Raw genomic sequence first — 21,592 nt, forward strand, 5'->3', positions numbered from 1 at the left:
AGTCCTGTGACATGGCCCCTTTAAACACCTTTTTTGGGTTAAGACAAGCCCAAGATATTTTCACGTTTTATTCTACGACATAAAACACACCAGTAATACGCACACAAATGAAGCTTTAAAGTGTCTTTTAAAGGGTTGTTGCTAACAAGTTCTTGCAAAAAATGATTTTTGTCTTGTTTTCAGTACAAATATCTAAAAAGTCTTAAATCAAGATGCATTTTGTTGATGAGCAAAATGACATAAGAAAATACGTCTAGTTTTTAGACAAAAAAAAATACAATTTAACCCCTTCAGATCTGATTTTCCAGGTGTTTAATCAGTTTATTTTGATTGGCATTGTTACTGGTTTGAATCACAAAACATATGATGTCCATTCCAGTGTACACAGGATCTGAAGGGGTTAAGTGAATTTGTGCTTAAAACAAGCAAGAAAAAAATCTGCCAATGGGTTAAGCAAATTCTTTTTGAATGATAGTGTTTAAGAAAAAATTCTTACCCCATTGGCAGATTTTTTATGTTTTTGCTTGTTTAACGTAGAACATCAGCAACTAACAATAGCAGAGCGACGCGATCTTATTCAATTGAATGTAAGCTTGGCGACTTCTGGTGACACGAGCGAAAGTGACTGTTGATCGTGTCCAGCGCCGTGAGAGAGTTAATAAAAGTTTAGTTTGCAAATGAAGAGCGATTTTCGGGAGCGATTACCAGGGCTGTAACGATAAATCGCGTGTCCCATTAAAAAGTGTCTAAAATTGATACTGAATTGCAAGGCTGCGATTCTGTGTTTCATGCGTTTTGGTCAGTAAGAAGTCCTTATCAATCTAAAATCATTATGAGTCAGAGTCGATTATAACGTGCATTTAGAAAAGCAACACTCGTCAAACACAATCATCCAAAATATTCTTTATTATCATGAAAATACCTGAAACAATCGAAAGAATGACAAAATAAATATTCTTCTAGATATTTCCTGGAATAGTGTTTGTAATGATTCTGTGGCACAATTGGAGTTTCTGCATGAGAGCGCCCTCTGGCTTTTGGATGGCGTGGCATTTCACCGTAATTCAAGGTTAGCTTTTAATTTCTAGTAAACACATTTAGACTTCAAAATAAATAAAAGTTCGATCATCTGTGAAGATTATCTTGTTGGACAAAATGTGTAAGTATCATATACTTTTTTGTTAAATACAGTGCTTATATTTTTATGATAATCCAAAAGTCTATGGGAAAACTGAATGGGCTTTTTGGCCAGGGAACCAGTGTCCCGCTAAACCTCCAGGTTGGCCTACAAAAATGGGTCACTCTATGAGAATAAATTAAACATGAGGTCAGACTAATTTCATGCGTTTTGCTAATATCTACACTAACATTTAACAAGTAGCGCGCAACTTAAATGTATTAATAGGAGAATTGTGCAGTTTTTGTGTTGTTGGTAGCTCTCAGCAGCTAAGGCCTACATGTGGGTGATTTTAAGGCTTATGTGGTTTACAGTACTGTGCAAAAGACTAAGGCCACCGTGCTACCATTAGATTTATAGTGAAAATATATAATTATTTCTCAGTCTCTCTATTAAAATACAACCAGAAAATACAGGAAATGTGTATGTAGTTTTAAAAACAGTATAAAAGTATAAGCTGAAGTGTCAAGTATTTAGAGTAAACTTCTCTTCCACTTGAGCAATAGCAGGCAGCTGCAGGATCTCTTAAATGAAATTAAATCTTAATTTCTAATTCTAATCAAATGACTTCAGGACTTCAGTCTCCTCAAAAAAGCTCAAGATGTGTTTCATGCCAAGAGAGGTCACACTTAATACTGACCGATGCCTGAAGACAACATTTAGTTCTGAAAATTTTGTTTTAAATTTTGTGTGCATATTTTCTGTTCTGTATCTTAAAAAAGTGTGAAAAATAAATATGGATGGACATTAAAACTTTGCTAAAACAAGAAAGCTGGTGGTGGTGTCCTAAGACTTTTGCACAGTACTGTATGTATAGTGTAACTGTGTTTTTATCCATCAGGACGATCTAAAAGTCTCCATGTCATTGTTTAAATGCTTCCCCTTCACTAAACTTCAGTCTGGAACGAACCCAAGTGAGAACTACATGTGAAAGCACCTCAGGAGGGGAGCGCGTTCAGCGGGGAGCATTTCAATAATGGATGTACCACATCGAGCTCCCGTTAATAATGTGTTTCTGTCGCAGCGGGAGACGGAAAACCACGTTTTAAAAGTGGAAGGAAAATGAGAGAATAATGGATCGAAAAGTTTGAGAAACTTAGTCATAAGTCAAACATTTCGATTTTGGCTCCTCCTCAAACCTTTTCATGTCTAATGGCTTTCTGTAACGGCCAAAAAAACAAACAAGCGTTTTGTTTTGAAAGCACAGATTATACAGCAGCCTGTTAACCCTTGAACCTCATCACTGAAGCTGCTATTATCATAACTGCAATTCGAAATGACTGTGTTTTTAATAGACGTAATGATAGATTGGAGCAACGATCCGTAGAGGAGGAAATGTTTGACTTTTTTGTCACGTGTTCCTTTGCGATCTAGTTATAAACAAGATTAAAAGGAATGGTTCGGGTTCAAAACAAGTTAAGATCATTTGTAGGATTTTCTCTGACAATAATTATGATTTGGTTAAAAACAGGCTGAAGTGATGAAAAATCTGTCATCATTTACTCACCATCAAGTTGTACAAATTTCTTTGTTGTGCTAAACACACACAAAACAAGTAATTTTAAAGAATATTAATTACCAGACACATAATATTATTTGTCCTACTATGCAAGTCAATGGTGCCCCAAATCTGTTACAAACATTCTTCAAAATATCTTCATTTATGCTCAGCAGAACAAAGAAATTCATACAGGTTTTAAACGTCTTGAGTGTGAGTAAATGATGACAGAAATTTCGTTTTTGGATGAACTATCCCTTTAACATTAAAGCACTTAGACTGGACGTCTATGGGGCAAGGCATTTTGGAGGGTTTAATTTAATTTAATTTCATTGAAATTAAATTTCCTCAGTTCCAGTTTTCCATCTTCTGTACCTCTTAACCTCGAGTCATGTCTGCACTTCCAGTTTTTTCGCTCTGAGAGCAGATGTGTTTTGTAAAGTACCGTCTGTGTATAAGAGCTTTGACATTTGTTTCATGCTCTGTCCCAGTCTCTTGTGTCTTCATGCATTGATGACCCATCAGAGCCCATCATCCAATCAGAAGCCGAGCCCTTCTGCCGACTCTTTGAAAACGAATGCAGTGCCAAGGGCGAAAAATGCAGCAAATGGTCAATGAATTCAAATGTCAGCTTTATATGAAAATAAATACATGTCCTCTTTATACATAACCTCTTGAGTATTTAAATGCACAGTGTTAACATTCCCAAAAGTGATGCATTGAAATAGACATTTATTATACCCTATAACTGACATTATTAATAATATTTTGTCTGTTTCAGGCAATATTTACAATATATTTCCTATCTAGAAAGAAACAAACCCACAATTAGATGTTAAATGAGACATACCATAAAAATCTGACTTTTTCCATGTTTAAGTGCTATTGGGTCCCCAGTGCTTCTATCAACCTAGAAAATGTGAAAAAGATCAACCCAGTAACTTAGTTTTGGTAAACCATTCTCTGCAAGCACGTGAAAAAATAGGTCATTAAAATTTGGCTCCCCTTGTGATGTCAGAAGGGGATAATGTCACCCCATAATCTGCGCTATCAAACCACGGCACTGCCATTTAGTGCATTGATCAGCTAATTTGCATTTTAAAGGACACACCCACACCTACAAAGTGGCAATTTTAACATGTTATAATAAATTATCTATATGATATTCTGAGCTAAAACTTCACATACATACTTTGGGGACACCAAAGATTTATTTAACATCTTAAAAAAAGTCTTGTGAAATGTCCCCTTTAACAACGATATGTGTTCCTGTAGCTCATTTGGTCGAGCATTGCTTAATTAATGCAAAGGTCATTAGTTTGAACCACAGAGAACACACATACTGATATCATGAATGCACTGTAAATTGCTTTGGATAATAGCGTCTGCCAAATGCGTAAATGTAAACGACTAGCTGGGTAATTTTCACAACGCTAGGCACAAACATGGCAGACTGTTTTTGTTTATCGATTCGTATCAATAAATACACAAACAAAATGCACTTTTGGAAAGATCTTAAGAGATCCCTAAAGCACCATCATAGCTGACTCATCACACATACGCTGTCCCATCCATTGCTGATGGGTTTTGTAGACTGGCAGAGGGGTGCAGGTGGCACAGGATCGGAGCAGACACCGTCCCGACTCTCTCGTGCCCGCGCCAGTGCCATCTGTCATTACCAAGAACATCTGCAAATCCAAGGTGCCCTTGGTGCCCGGTGCCACCATTCCCTCTTCAGATCTCTGCTAAGGGACGGGTTGGTGAGAACCTTCTCCCAGAACACTAATCACATCTTTATCACTAATCATCGCAGTGTCCGTATGGTTCTCGCACTGCCGTGCCACAGTTGTTTGTCGTCTTTCTTCTCGGATCAGCCGAATTCGCGCTTAAAGGGATGGTTCACCAAAACATTTTAATTCGGTCATAATTTACTCACTCTCATGTTGGTACAAACCTGTATACATTCCTTTGTTCTGATGAACACGAAGGAAGATATTTTGAGGAACGTTTGTAACCAAACCGATTATGAGACCCACTCTGCAAAAAAAGATTTTCAAGAAAAATTTTCTTAGTATTTTTGTCTTGTTTTCAGTAAAAAATATCAAAAAATTCTTAAATTAAGATGCTTTTTCTTGATGAGAAAAATACCCCAAGAAAATACGTCTGGTTTTTAGATCAAAAATATCAAATTTAAGTGATTTTATGCATAAAACAATCAAAAAAATCTGATAATGGGGTAAGCTAATTTTTCTTGAATTTAGTGTTTAAGAAAAATGTTCAAGATTTTTTTTGCTTACCCCATTCGCAGATTTTTTTTTGCTTGTTTTATGCACAAAATCACTTACATTCGACATTTTTGGTCTACAAACTAGACTTATTTTCTTGGGTCGTTTTGCTCATCAAGAAAATACATCTTAATTTAAGAATTTTTAGATATTTGTTTTTGAAACAGGACAAACATACTAAGTAAGGGAGTCATTTTTTGCAGTCACTGCAAAAAATTATTTTCAAGAAAACATTTTCTTAGTTTTTTGTCTTGTTTTCATTAAAAATATCTAAAAATTCTTAAATTAAGATGCTTTTCCTTGATGAGCAAAACGACCCAAGAAAATAAGTCTAGTTTTTAGACCAAAAATATACAATTTAAGTGATTTTATGCATAAAACAAGCAAAAAAAAAAAAAAAAAAAATCTGCAGGTGGGGTAAGCTAATTTTTCTTGAATTTTTCTTGAATTTAATGTTTAATAAAAAAGTTCAAGATTTTTTTGCTTATCCCATTGGCAGATTTTTTGCTTGTTTTATGCACAAAATCACTTAAATTTGATATTTTAAGTCTAAAACTAGACTTATTTTCTTGGGTCGTTTTGCTCATCAAGAAAAGCATCTTAATTTAAGAATTTTTAAATATTTTTACTAAAAACAAGACACAAATACTAAGAGATTTTTTTCTTGAAAATAATTTTTTGCAGTGCATTCACTTCCATAGTAGAAAAAAAAATACAATGGAAGTGAATGGTGGCTCATGAACGGTTTGGTCACAAGCATTCCTCAAAATATCTTCCTTTGTGTTCATCAGAATTTTAATTTTTGGGTTAACTACTATCCTTTTAAATTTTATTTATTCCATTTATAAAGATATTACTGCATTTTCATGAACCATGTATTGAGAATCACTAAAGATAATTAATTTATTAATTGACCAATTCAATGTTGATTTGTAAAATTTGTGTTCGACTCATTTTAAATCATTTTTGCTTATGTGAAGAATGCAATGTCTTTACAAAAATCTGTGTAATTTCATGCATTGATGATTTTTTATAAACTTGAAATTTTGCTTTTTTTTCAAATTTGTATTAAAGTGTGAAAAACGAACAACAAAATTTACATTTATGTGTTTGGAAGATGCTTTAATCCAAAGCAATTTATCCAGTGCATTCAAGCTATATATTTTCCCTGGGATTCGAACCCACAAACATTTTTGCTATTCAAGCAATGCTTTACCAATTGAGCTAGAGGATCACCCCGGGGACACAATTATTTAATTTTTGTATTTGTACAAACTTTTATGTGTGGATTTTAAAAGAAAAGTGGGCCACCTTAAGCATCAATTAAAATGCGGAAGAGCATTTGAAACATTCAGCAGAAAACAGTCGGGCCTGTTATTGAGAAAAGAAGTATAAAAGGGTGAGAAGAAGAAAAACGCTTCTGTTTTGTTGGCTAATAGCAGACTAGAGAAAGTAGGCCTGCAAAAAAAATCAACGCTCTTTAAAAGCAAAGAACAAACAAACGCAAACTACTGCCACCGAGAGCTCAACACACTGCGCCAAAATTGTTTGGCACTCGTGGTTTTTAAAAGGAACACCTGCGACGCTGCAGTCAGTCCTTCCCTCTCTCCCGAAACCCCGCTGGTCAGCCCTGCTCAATTTGGCATCTGATCTTTTGGCCCACGCCGTCGGACGCAAAGAAGAAAGGAAATCGCTCAAGACGTAACACGGCGTTTCTGCGGTGATAAAAGATTCAGTTCCCCCCCGCACAATTTGTCACCTGCGTGTTTGTTTTCCCTCCCCGAGTCGAGAGCCCACCTTAATCCAAATGAGCTCATTAGCTGGCAGCGCTCGCGGCGCAGGTTCGAGTAATGAGGCCCATAAACGCGGGCGCCATCCACTAAATGAGGCCTGTCATCTCACGTTAGCCGAGTTTGCATAAAACACCGGCTCATTTAAATGAAAACATTTTCATTCGAAACTTTGCCCGGAAAATCGTTGTTTTGAGGAAAAATATTTTGGGCTTCGGACTGAACTCACGGCTTTGGAATGTGTAGGGTTGGCTGTTTTACGTTTATTCCCTAGAAGAAAGTAGAGGTTGATTTCTTTCTCTTTTTTCGGTGGACTATTGAGTCTGTTGGATGCAGTTCAAAGGAAAGGTATGGAACATAAAGTTCAGGTCTTCTCGGTTTACAATATTTGGGTTGAGGTCCCACGGCACAGTGAAGCTCGTTGGCAAAGCCGCTACACACGTGGGTCCATAGGTGATTTATGGCTCGCTTTCCTCGCATGGTGGGCCGACAGCCCAGAGTTCATTTCAGGACAGCCTAGATACTAACCCCAGGAAAACCTTTAGATGAAGGCCCGAAAATTGTGTTAAGCAGTTGGCTCTTCGTATATCTGGTGCTTTTATTCTTTCCGTGTTATGTTTAAATATACAGATTCAGGGAAAGATTAAACTTCAAAACTGTATTGAAATGGGATTACACCTCTGATCTGCAGATTTCTTCAATAAACAAATGTGCTTTCATATGAATAAGTCATAGCAAAGTTATTATATTCTTTTCAGCTGTTTCGATTTTTTGTTACAGATGTTCAGCCTTGCAAATGTACGTTTATTACAGCCCAAATTTTTTAAGTAAAAACAATTTTAACATTTTTTCTTCAGGGGATTGTTGCCGGTTTGTTGCTGTGTGGTTGCTAAGGTGTTCTGTGTGGTTTTGTGCAATGCTAAGGTTGTTCAGGAGGCACTATCAGAAAAAGGTACCATATAATACATACCTTTGAGGTACACCCTTTAGGTAAAAAGTTGTACACTTTGAAAGGGTAACGCCCCACCGTTTTCTAGGAGTGTAGGGCATTGCTAGGTGCATTCTAGCTTTTAAGCCTGGTCTGAAAGGCCAATACCAATATATGATATTAAAATCTCTGTGATGTTATGGGACATATATGTAGTCCATTTTTTAAATGTAATTATTTTTGGGGCGGTTTCCCAGAAAGGGTTGAAAAATGAAAATTCTGTCATTGTTTACTTATCCTCAAGTTGTACCAAACCTGTAAAATATTTCTTTGTTCTGCTAAACACAAATGACGATATTTCAGATCTGGGGCACCATTCACTTAAATAGTATTATCTTTTCCTACACTACCCTATCTCATGCCAAGCCGTGTTATCGTCACTAAATATTTGATTAACTTATTTCTGTTCATGGACATGATTTTCCAGTGTTTTTCGGGCCACTGAGCACAAACGTCATTTTTGTGTCACTCAGCATGAATTTCTGTAAATAGTTTTTCTAGGGTAGTCCTTTTCCACTTTTAAAAGTTTATGCTCTCACGCCACCAATATGTTTGAATAAATAAATATTTTTTTTCAATACTTATTAATATTTAGAGGTTTAAAGAAGTTTATCACATTTGCGAATTATGTGATACTTTGTGCTAGCATGTATAATTGTTTAATAATATATACTTATGGCAGCAATGGACTTACTTGACCATGCTCTATGCAATTAAAACTCCTGTTTTAGTTGTGATTATTTTTTTCAAAGCAAAAAGCTTAAATGTAAATGAAGCACCATAAACAATGTACACCGAGACAATAGCTGAATCAACACGAAACAAGTCCGCTATATGGTTACTCGCATCAGAAGAGACTGAAATAACTGGAACAAAGTTGCCCTCCAAGAAGCAAGTTTTATGTGTGTTGTGCGTTTTTAAATGGTACAATTTTTGCAAAAATATGTGATTTTGGAAATTTTTAAAGGCTTTGAACAACCAGATATTGTAGGAGAAATTCAAAAATTTGCACAGTGTGTTTTTTATTGATATCCTAACACATCAAGTGGCTAAGAGTTGAATATAAAAAAAATTCAGATTTTAAGGACCACCCTATAGTTTTTCGTGCCCATGGCACGACTTTCTTTTTCGTGTCATTTTATGTATTGTTTTCTCATTGTTTTTCCTCTTTTTAAATCATTGTCGCTTGGGGTTAGATTTTGGGTTTGGGTTAGAATGTAATGTTATGTATTGGTTTCGACATGTTTTTCTTCCGCTTTTACTGGGTTGTCAATGGGGCCCCAGATCTGCTTTGTTACAAACATACTTCTATTTTTCCTGCTAAATACAAAGGAAGATATATACAAGTTTAAAACAACTTGAGGGTGAGTAAATGATAACAGAATTAAATATTTTTGGTAAACTATCCCTTTAAGTCTAGTCCAAAACTAAAATGCTAGTGTGAGCTGTCTTAAAGGTGCAGTGTGTAAATTTTAGAATGATCTTTTGACAGCAATGCAATATAATATAGATAACTGTGTTTTCAGTGTTGTATAAAGACCTAACAAAATTAACTGTATTGTTTTTAATACCTTAGAATGAGCCGTTTTTAACTATATACACAGTGGGTCCCCTTACATAGAAGCCGCCATTTGTACCATTATGTTTCTACAGTAACCCTAAACTGACAAACTTCTCTACAGAGTGCGTTTGTCACTACATTGTTTCAGACGATGACATGTTTGTCCTGTGACGGCTACCATAGCTTCTCTATAGACTCTTTTATTGTTTGTACACAATGATGACGTGGCAGCGTATGTGCACGCAGTTTGGCAACGGAAGTATGGTAAGAATCAAAAGTGAAGCAGCACAGACAGAGAAAGTTATTTTAAAAAGTTTTCAACACAGCTACCAGATCCGTGTACTATAGTGGAGGGGATAGAAAACGTTAGCAGATGGCCAAAAATAAAGTTGCCAGATACATATTTACGTATATACGTATATTATATTAGTGCAACCAAATGCAACAACCAGATATTTTGATTCCCCAATGGGGAACAACACCACTTCTGTTGCCTATATGCGCACGCAGGCTATTTGATCACGTGGGCTGTAAAAGGGTCTATGTGCTTCGAAAGGAAGGGGTGCAATACGCAACCTTACCACTAGATGCTAAAATCTACACATTGCACCTTTAACTGAAAACACCTTGCATTGACATATATTTAAAAATATATAACACACCGGGGTTGTTTTTTGTAAAAAATACTTAAATGTGCTAATATATAACCAAGGCCTAGTCCTGGCTTAATCTAAACCCTGTCTGGAAAACCACCCATTTGTTTTCTTCAATATTTTAATATTGTTCAAATCACTAGAGATGCTGAGAATTGGTAATAATCATTTAATGTTTGGTCAAATGTTGTAATAGGATTTTATAATAGTCTTGTTTGAAGTAAAAGGGTCCTGCAGGGATATTTCATGGTAACCATCATGTTCCAGATCATCCAGGAATCAGTCCTGACCTGAGGCTCTCTTCTCTGTGATTGGTTGAAAGTGAAGATCAGGGTTCATGCAGTGCTCGGGTTTAATGCATGTAAAATAGAGGAGTGAGAGGGTGAAACTTAAAGCAGATGGTTGTGTTGGCACCTGTGTTGCTCTGAAATCTGTTTGAAACTGTTTTCCATATGTATAAAACAGTCAAGACCCTCTTGTGCCAAAATGATAAACGCCTCAAATTTAACCCTCGTAGCACAGCAAAGTCAACGAATGGGATTAGAGAGGTTTTGAAGCTCATGCATGCTAATATATGAATATAAATATTATTATTATTATTTACTTCAAATTCCCTCACTAGGTCAACAACTGGTCAACAGAACACCAGTCAATGTTTTTGTTAATATAAAAAGTGCACAAAAACTATCCAGCGTGAAATTACTGTCTCATTAGTGGTTAAACGTTTATGTTCGTACAGTTAGCAAAACCACAAACCGTTACCACATTGAAGAGTAGTCCTGTTATTAGGTTAAAATGTCTCTTTTAATTGTGAATTAAAGTTTTTACTGCTAAAAACGTTTTCAAAAAGTTTTAAAGAAAATGCTAGGTGTGCTTGCTTCGCAAAACTGACCATGTAAAGTGTGTAGCCAGGGCACTGATGTGTACAGTAGTAAAAATACTGGGTTATTTTCAAACCCCAGTGGCAAACAGCCATGGGTTAAATAATCCAGACAACGGTTATATCTGACCAAACAAATTGAAATAGCCCAGCATAGGTTAGATAACTATTCGCTTATGACCCAACACTGGGTTGATAATAACAACCAACGAGTGGTTGTTAGGTGGATGTTTACTGCAATATGTCAATGAAGCTCATCGGATGTTTTATCTGCCTGTATTCGATTTAGATGCGATACTTGAATGAATTCATCGTTTCATGCGCCTTGTGTCAACCGTTCTGGCTGGTGTTATTGATTTTTATTTGTTGGCATGCATTAGGTCCGTTTATGTGGCTTCTGCATCATTTAAATCTCACAGCCTACCTGAGTATCATTGTTGACCACACTGTAAAAAAAATTCCGTAGAAATTACAATGTTATTGCAGCTGGGTTGCCGGTAATTTACCGTAGATTTAAATTGATGTTATTTACTGGCAAGAGTTTGTTCAAAGTTAAATAAATTTTAAATATTAACAAGTCTTTATCTTTACAGAATAAAACTATACAATAACAGCCTCATGCAAAGCATTCTGGGAACCAGAAATCATCATCAACCTTTTTCTGTTTTTTTGCTTCAGATTTTGTTTCCCAGAATGTTTTGCTAGATGCTGTTTTTTTAGTTTTACTCTGTAAAGACAAAGACTTGTAAATGTTTAATGTTCATTTAACTTTGAACAAAATGTTGCCAGTAAAAAACATAAATTTAAATCTACGGTAAATTACCGGCAACCCAGCGGCAATTTCTACGGAATTTTTTTACAGTGCATGTGTGTCCCTTTATGGCCGCGGTCCATCTATCTTCATGTGTCGTCTTTTAACAGGAGTGTATGACATGTCATAAACATCTTAGGCAAGGTTGACAAACATAATGGGTTCATTGTACTCAAATGGCCACCGCTGTTACCGAATCTCAATCCAGCATTGCATCTTTTGGGACACTGTAAACCGTTTTCACAAGCATGCATGTGCTGCCAATAAATGTTTCTCCATAATTCTGACATGTCAACATGAACCACAAACTTTAAGAAATATTTCCAGCACTTTGTTTAAATCCATGTCACCACAAATTCAGAGTCATCTGTGGGCAAAGTTAGATATTTTGCCTATTTCAGTAATTAGTTTATATGAATTGGGATTTGTTCTTGATTTGTGAGCGCTTTATGAGCAGACAAGAGTAACGTATTGCTCAGATGTTTTTCAGCTTAGGGAACTTCAGAAGATGTTAGTTATGATTTAATTATACGCTATATTTTATCCTAAAAATATTTGGGAAAATAAAACTAAAGTGTCTCATTAGTGTCAGATTTTCGAGTTATAATGTTGACATTATCGTTTAGGTCAGTTGGTTGTGTAAGAATTAAATGTTTGGGTTCACATTGAGATCTCTTATTTTTAATGACAAAACTTTCTTATCTTGGCAGATCTGTGCTGTAACGAAAAAAATCATGGTTTTTAGTAAACGTGTACTGTTCAGTAGTAGCCATGTTATTTATTTATTTTTTTTTGGTGTGCCATTTATAACTATGAATTTTTTTACAGTAACTGGAGCAAAAACTATGGTTAATTTGTGGTAACCATGGTTTAATTATAGTAATTTTTGTTTTTATTTTTAGTAGTAATAAAATTGGGACATGTAAGAGTTTTCTGAGGACTCTTAAGGAGAAACATGTGAGATTACCGGGGTCATTCAGATAAAAATAAAAAAGATAAGAAACGAAACCATACACAACCCCTGCCCAAAATTAAAATGCGATCTCCGTGATCCGATTATGCAGATCGGATCATCAGTATATCAGGACACTGTGCGTTTACACTTGTCTTTTCAATGTGTATGTTGACAACATCCGGATACAGCTTGCATGTTAATGCCAAGTGTAAACGCAACCATAATTTAATTTATATTTTATACTCTCAGTCTTAATGCATGAAAACAGCCCTAACCTGTGAGGCATAGGGTGCAAGACTCACTGCTCTGTGATTGGTTGAAAGTGAAGATCAGGGTTCATGCAGTGCTCGGGTTGAATAGATGTAAAATAGAGGAGTGAGAGGGTGAAACTTAAAGCAGATGGTTGTGTTGGCATCTGTGTTGCTCTGAATCTGTTTGAAACTGTTTTCCATATGTATAAAACAGTCAAGACCCTCTTGTGCCAAAAATATAAACACCTCAAATTCAACCTTTCTTGCACAGTCGGCCTCTTATAGTCACAAAGTCGGCGAATGGGATCAGAGTCGTAGATTATACAGGTTTTGTATTTTATACGTTCAAATGTTTCATACAATCGAGTTAATATTATGTATATTTACAGTAGGGCTGGGCAAAGATTAATCCCAATTAATCACATACAAAATAAAAGTGCATTTTGCCTAATATATAAGTGTGCTCAGTGTGTAATTTTATATATATATATATATATATATATATATATATATATATATATTAGGGATGCTAAACAATTAATCGCGATTAATCGTTAGCAGAATAAAAGTTTTTGTTTACATCACATGTGGGTGTAAACTGTGTATAATAAATATGTATATATATATAAATATGAACACATTCATGTATAATTTTAAGAAAAAAAATGTATATATTAAGTATTTATATTTATATGTAATATAAATTATACATAAATATACAAATGTATATACACATGTAAACATTTCTAAAACATATACATGCATGTGTGTACATTTATTTATACAAAGTTATTATACACAGTTCACACACATATATGATGTAAACAAAAACTTTTATTCTGCTAACGATTAATCGCGATTAATTGTTATATATATATATATATATATATATATATATATATATATATATATATATATATATATATATATATATATATATATATATATATATATATATATATATATATATATATATATATATATATATATATATATATATATATATATACATACATATACATATACATATACATATATACATATACATATACATATACATATACATACACATACACATACACATACACATACACATACACATACACATACACATACACATACACATACACATACACATACATACACACACACATATATATATATATATATATATATATATATATATATATATATATATATATATTAATTACACACAGAACATATTTTTATTTATTTATTTATTTAGTCATTTTTGATTACTTGACTAACTGCCAGGTTAATTTTACTCACAAAATTTGAAAAGAGTCTTAATAATTTTTGATTATGATTATGATACTTTAAATCATTTAAAACATATTGAATATGTTTATTTGTAAAATGCTTGAAAAGTGTGCTTGTATTATATTGTCTATTAAAAATTTGATATGGGTAATACCATGATATTAATACATTACGTAAGGAATAATTAACGAGGAGTGTTTATTATTTTTAAATAATTCAAAGGACCGAAGTCAATTATTCCACTTATTTGACAGGTTGGGTGTGTTTATCAAAAGATAATTCATCCTTTGAACTTTTATCAACCAATCAGAATAAAGCATTCAACAGCCCTGTGGTATAATAAAAATATTTTGTACATAATACAATATTTATATACATATAAATATTTATATAATAATATGTCTATATGATTTAAAAAAAAAGTTTTTTAGGCTTACTTTATTTAATTACACCTTATTTTCGCCATGAATATAGCCTTAGAAGCTTGTATGACGTTTAAAATAAATATTTTTTATTAAAATAGAAGCTGATTGTTATTAACCTATTATCATACTCTGACTTTTTGACATTTAGATTTGTTTTTTTATTGCAATAGCATTTGGTGCATGAGAAACAACCAAAACTTTTTTTACAGAAATCATCCCTATCATTATATTAAGTGACTAATAATATTTTTGTCCTAAAAATCATAATTGACTTTCAGGAGGTTAATAGGGTTGTGAACTCAGAATCAGTAATCTGTATGCAAGTGTTCAGTGTCAGTGCATGAATGAACAGTAGAGGGGGCTGTAACACACACACACACACATTTCTCATACACATCCACCTGTGAGTGGAGAGGAGCAGAAATGTTCTGAAAGCACAGACACTCCAGCAGCACAGTTAGTACAACCACAAATTGTTACCAGGTTTTCACACATAGTTTGTTGTGTTTCACTTCTAAACACGTTCAAACCGCTCACTTTCATCGTGAATTGATATGGCATGGCCTTTATTTACTTTAATTGAAAGAATGAGTGCAAAAAAAACAATTATAGCTCAATTATGAAACATTATAACAAACAGCATTATAAGTGTTATTTGCAGCGATGTTTAAACCCAGTTAGTGCAACGTTATTTTTAATCTGTGCTAAATAGAGACAGAGCATTCATTAATCCCACTGTAGTTAAATGCATACAAATATTTTAAAACATTATAAGCAATGTTTATTGGCCAGACACTGAATCCCAAAAGCTTAAATATTAAATTTATTCAAATGTTTGGCATCGATGTTTGGCATAAAGAAGGATTGTCTATATTGTGTGTTGTGTGCTTTTTAATGATTATAGCACATAAGAGATGAATTATGCTGTATTAAACTAATGTAAGAGTGATTCAGTTTGATGGACTCCGTATGCTGGGTTGTGTAATACTAAAAACCTAATACCAAAAAGTTACATTTACTTAGGAAAACCTTGAAAAGAATTGTTTTAGAAACAGTAGTACAGTAAACTGTGAATTGTCTGTGAATGAGAGAAAGAGAGGGATAGAGAGACCTTTTTGATGGGGCTTTGTTGTATTGGGAATGCTGTGAATGTAGAATTTACTGTTTTAAATAATTGTATTGAATGTTTATTATTAAATATTGTATGGAAAATCAATTTGTGGAAAGATGCATAGAAAGATAGATGCATAGATGTAAAGATGCATAGATTCATAGATGTAAAGATGCATAGATGGATGCATAGATGTAAAGATGCATAGATAGATAGATTCATAGATGTAAAGATGCTTAGATAGATGCATAGATGTAAAGATGCATATATGGATAGATGCATAGATGTAAAGATGCATAGATAGATGTATAGATGCATAGATAGATGGATGGATGGATGCATAGATGCATAGATGGATGCATAGATGGATGCATGGATGCATAAATGGATGCATGGATGGATGCATAGATGGATGCATGAATCGATGAGTAGATGCATATATGGATGCATAGATGAATGCATGGATGCATAAATGGATGAGTAGATGCAAAGATGTATGCATAGATGGAAGCATAGATGGATGCATGGATGCATAGATGGATGGATGAGTGGATGCATAGATTGATGCATAGATGGATGCGTAGATGGATGAGTAGATGCATGGATGCATGGATTCATAAATGGAAAGATGGATGCATAGATGGATGCATGGATGAATAGATGGTTGAGTAGATGCATAGATGGAAAGATGTATGCATGGATGGATGCATAGATGGATGCATGGATGGATGGATGAGTAGATGCATAGATGGATGAGTAGATGCATAGATGGATGCATAGATTAATGCATGGATGCATAGATTAATGCATGGATGCATAGATGGATGAGTAGATGCAAAGATGGATGCAAAGATGGATGCATAGATGGATGCATGGATGCATAGATGGATGAGTAGATGCATAGATGGATGAGTAGATGCATAGATGGATGCATAGATTAATGCATGGATGCATAGATGGATGAGTAGATGCAAAGATGGATGCATAGATGGATGCATGGATGCATAGATGGATGAGTGGATGCATAGATGGATGCGTAGATGGATGAGTAGATGCATGGATGCATAAATGTGAAGATAGATGCATAGATGAATGCATGGATGCATAGATGGATGAGTAGATGCATAGATGGATGCATAGTTGGATGCATGGATGAATAGATGGTTGAGTAGATGCATAGATGGAAAGATGAATGCATAGATGGATGCATAGTTGGATGCATGGATTAATAGATGGATGAGTAGATGCGTACAGTAGATGGAAAGATGGATGCATAGATGGATGCGCGGATGCATAGATGGATGCGTGGATGGATAGATGCATAGATAGATAGATGCATAGATGAAAAGATGCATAGATGAATAGATAGATAGATAGATAGATGCATAAATAGATAGATGCATAGGTGGACAGATGCATAGCTAGATAGATTAATTTCAGTTTGGTAACGTTAATATTGTATATATTCATAATTTCATACATCGGTTACAGTAAGTCAGCATTTTGTTAGATCTGTATAATCACTTTCTTAATGAAACAGGTGCTCAGGCAGGTGTTGTGATAATGCTGCACTGCTTCCACACATTGGGAATATATGTAAATGTCTTACAAACTCCATAGGTGTTTCAATGGACTTGGAATGTAAAGGGAGAACTTCTTCCAAGCTTCATGCAATCATTTGATAAGATCGCTCCACCATTTATTTATATACAGCAGTGTAAAGGGAATACATCTAACTAATGCACACTATATCGCTCTCCAGAGATCAGGTTTGCAATTTTTCTCTTTGTCTGTTGGGACGTATCACCCATCATTGATCTGAACTTTGGCAGGATTTCTCTGGACATGCACTTTTATTAATTTGGTTTGTTGTTGGGTAAAAGCAGCTGGAGGTGAATCGAGACGCAGATGAGCTGGCAGGCCGTGCCACAAGTGTGAGGTTAGAGAGAGAGAGACAGATGGACAGACGGATAGATAAATGATTTTCGGTGGAAAGACAGAAATGGTAAGCTAGCGAGGATAAGAACCAGCCTGGCATTATCCAGTGCCCTTTAGCATTTAAAGGATGCTGGCATAACATTTGGGTATTTGGGGTGACACAGCCATGCAGAAAACACACAAGCCCCCCCGACAATGATTTGCTTTATGAGGTGCCCGCCGATGTCATGGTAACCCTCAAAGCTGCAGGCAGCAGTGTGCCAAAAAAATACCATGGTAACTTTTTTTAACCCACGTTGCCCAGAAACCTTTCAGGTTGAGTAAGTGAAACCAGTAAATTCACAAATTAGACTAAGCAAGAGTTTTAGAAACAGAATGAGCGAACAAAGAGATGAAAACGTGGCGTTTAGTGGTGTGTCCACAAAATGACTGCTATACAATAATTTTGAGGAGAGCGCTACGATTTCATAGATCATTGGTCTGTAGGTAATTTTCTATACTGTGGGTGGTGCCTGTTTAGTTTTGTTCTTTTACAATAGGTGTATGTAATATAGGCCAGCTTAACAAAGCGATTTTAAGGTAAAAAAAAATTATAAAATAATTAACATGCATTTAAATATAATTTAAAAATTATTTAAAATATTAACATTCATTTTTGTTTTGTTTTTAAGATTAATTTTATATTAAAACCTAATTCCAAAGTGGATTTTATGCTTATGAAAATATTTGAATTAAAGCATCTGATAAATTAATTTTATAAATACATTTATTAAATAAAATTAATAAATAAATATTATAGGGTTCAATTGATTTTGACATTACAGTGTAAATAAGAGAAGACTCTGACTTGACCTTGCAGAAGGATTATTGATTTAAGGAAAAACTCATTATTTTTAGGGAAAATATATAATGGTAGCAGGGAACTACTTTGTAAAAAAGTGAAATTTGAATTAACTTATAAAATTACTTCAATTGGTAAAATGTAATTTTTTAAGCTTACATTTTCTCAATTTAAGTCAACAATGTAAGCTATAATTTTTAGCTGTTACCAATTAAAGTAATTTCAATTTTCACCTTAATTTTTTTTCATTTGAAGTTAATAAAACTTAAAAAAAAAAAATACTTAAATTGGTAACACTTTTTACAGTGTATAGCATTTTATTAAAAAGCTGAATTATAGGACAGAAATTAAGACAAAGCTTACACATGCAGCCAGGTTTGGGCTGGACAAAGGCATCCACATTTATCCAAAGTGATGCAAAGAAAACTTGCTTTTCAGTATCTCTGACGTTGAAGCCTATAGTTCGTCATCTTTACTTACTAGGGTTATCTAAACATTTCTGTTTTCTTGTCTCTGACATCATGTTAACTTAATCCTACAGCTCTTTCTCTCACACAGAAGTCTTATTTAATGTGTTTTAATTTGTTTAAATGAGGAAGCCATGTCAAGCACTAGCAGTCACCAAACCGTAAGCAGACGTATAATTGGCCCTCATCTCATCAGTCGTGTTTCTCGTCAGCGCATTGAATGTCTCTCGACTGCATGCGCTCCCACGACTGCGTGTCCTCTCTCATTCACTTTCACACGTCACATGCATGCATGACTGCACAGTTTAGACGCGGATAATCAGATAATCAGCACTTAAATATTTAAAGGAACTCCTCTCGACCGCTGAATGCTACTTCATTTAGAAAAATAATAAGGAGGAATATGCATGCTGCTTTAAAACTGTAGGACCCCTACTTGAAGTTTTTCATTAGCGAGCATCTGCGGAATGATGGCAAACTTACCATGGTAACAGTAGTTTCTGCCAAAATAGTTACCATAGTTACTGAAGTTATTGTTGCTATTGTTAATAAAATATCTTGATGATAAATAGATTTTGCTGGTTATCTAGAAAATGTCAGCTAAAATAATTTTCCTGGCTAATGTATTTACGTCTACACTGTAAAAATAAATAATAAAGATGCTGCGCGATGCCATAGAAGAACCATTTTTGGCTGAATGGTTCCATAAAGAACATGTTTCACAAAAGGTTCTTTGTCATGAAGTTCTTTAGAAAATAAAAAGATGAGAAAGGTGAAGTGGTTTTGACTGAATGGTTCTTTGAGGAACCAAAAATGGTTCTTCTTTTGTCAAATCAACATATATTTTTATGTTGAAAATATTGTTGGTTAAAAAATTAAGTTAAACAATTTCAACTTTTTATTTTTATAAGTTATGTCAACTTATCATAGGTAAAAACTTAAAATAATAGGTTGAATTGACTTGCAAAATCCTATTTTTTTTAACGTCGTTCTGCATTTTTTTGATATAAAAAGGTTCAACAGACTAAAAAGGTATCAAAGGAAGGATTTCTTTAAGAACATTTGACTTAAAGTCACATAAAACATATGTAGCAATTGTCTTATTTTCCCCGTTGTGATATATATCCGTGTGAAACAGCTTCTGAAAGGAAAAAAGGTAGGGCTGGACAAGAATTGATTGGATCATTGGGTCACATTTCTATTAGCTAATCGCTGCAATCTTTTCCCGGCCCCCGCCCACCTGACATGACCCGAAGTAAAGAGAGATCGTTTCAAGGAGGGGAGGAGATTTTCATTTTTGATGAAAGATTTTGAGGGCAAAATGTAAAAAAATAATGGACGAGACGAGTCATTTGTAAAAAGAAAAAAATACATGCAATAAAAAATTCATAAATAATTTCAAATTCATTGTGACTTTAAAAGGTTTTTTGAAAACCACTCCACATTTTCATCTGTCATTATGCACTATTTTACACAGCTTTTTCTTACCACTTACCTTGATAAAGTATGCATACTTTGTACGTGCATAGTTTTTCTTCTCTATCTTATGATTCTCTTCATATTGTTTACCTTAATCTTAATTTTTGTATGTATATTGCGCCACAAATCTAGAGGATTAAGCATTAATAGGGGCATCATAAAATGAATGGGTTGTGGTGGAAGAACTTTTTTGCTTTTTGTAAACTTTGTGGAGAAAGTCATACAAAGCATTTCACTACATGTCATACAGTGTATGGTTGTGTATGTGACCAAAAATGGTTATTTTATGACATCACCGCTAAGAACCCTTTTATAACCTTAATTTTTTTTTTTTTTGAGAAGGGGACGGTTCCATTAGTTTGCCACAACAGCTATAAATGTTACATCATAGACTAAGGCTGGGTATCGATTCAGATGTTCCAGATCGATTCGATTTCGGTTCATAAGCTATCGTTTCGATTTCGATTCTCGGTTCGATTCCAATTCTCGGACCGATTTTTATACTTGATTCTCGATTCAACTCAATGAATATAGATTTAATACAAATACTTTATTTATAAAAAAAACAGTGAACATAAGTTTAAAAGTGGGTAAATAAAAAAAGAAATTAAGAGCCACCAACCTGTATATTACACTTTATTATTTTGGGTACATTAAAACAGAACCCATCTCTAATTTTCAAATGCATACAATTATGTTAAATACAATACAATTTTGATGCAAGGTGAAAAATGTATGCTAAAAAAATTCAACCAGTCACATTTCTTGATCAAACAGGATCAGGTTATTTCATAAAAAAAAATCGATTCGTGGCCTTTGAGAATCGATTTTTAATCGACCATGTTTTAAAAAAAAGAATTAATCGAAAAATCAGTTTTTTTTTGCCCAGCCTTATCATAGACATATCTGCCACATGAAAACGTAGTAATATGTTAAAATCTAAAAGCTATGTTTTTAAGACATCACCTGCTATGGATTTTATAGGTCATGTGGTGTCTGGTTAGTCATTTAAGCCAGTGGTTCTCAAACTGGAAGCCGTGTCCCCGGGCACTGAGATGGTGCCAGGGGGCCCCAGATTAATGCCATTTTATATATAAAAAATGAATTTATTATAAATTCTGTGTAATTAAATCTCAGAAAAATAACCAACAGCACTACATTGTTTAATTTAATATGTTTTGTTTTATTTAATTCAAATTTT

This window comes from Paramisgurnus dabryanus, chromosome 3, assembly GCF_030506205.2.
Source record: "Paramisgurnus dabryanus chromosome 3, PD_genome_1.1, whole genome shotgun sequence".
NCBI classification, from domain to species: domain Eukaryota; kingdom Metazoa; phylum Chordata; class Actinopteri; order Cypriniformes; family Cobitidae; genus Paramisgurnus; species Paramisgurnus dabryanus.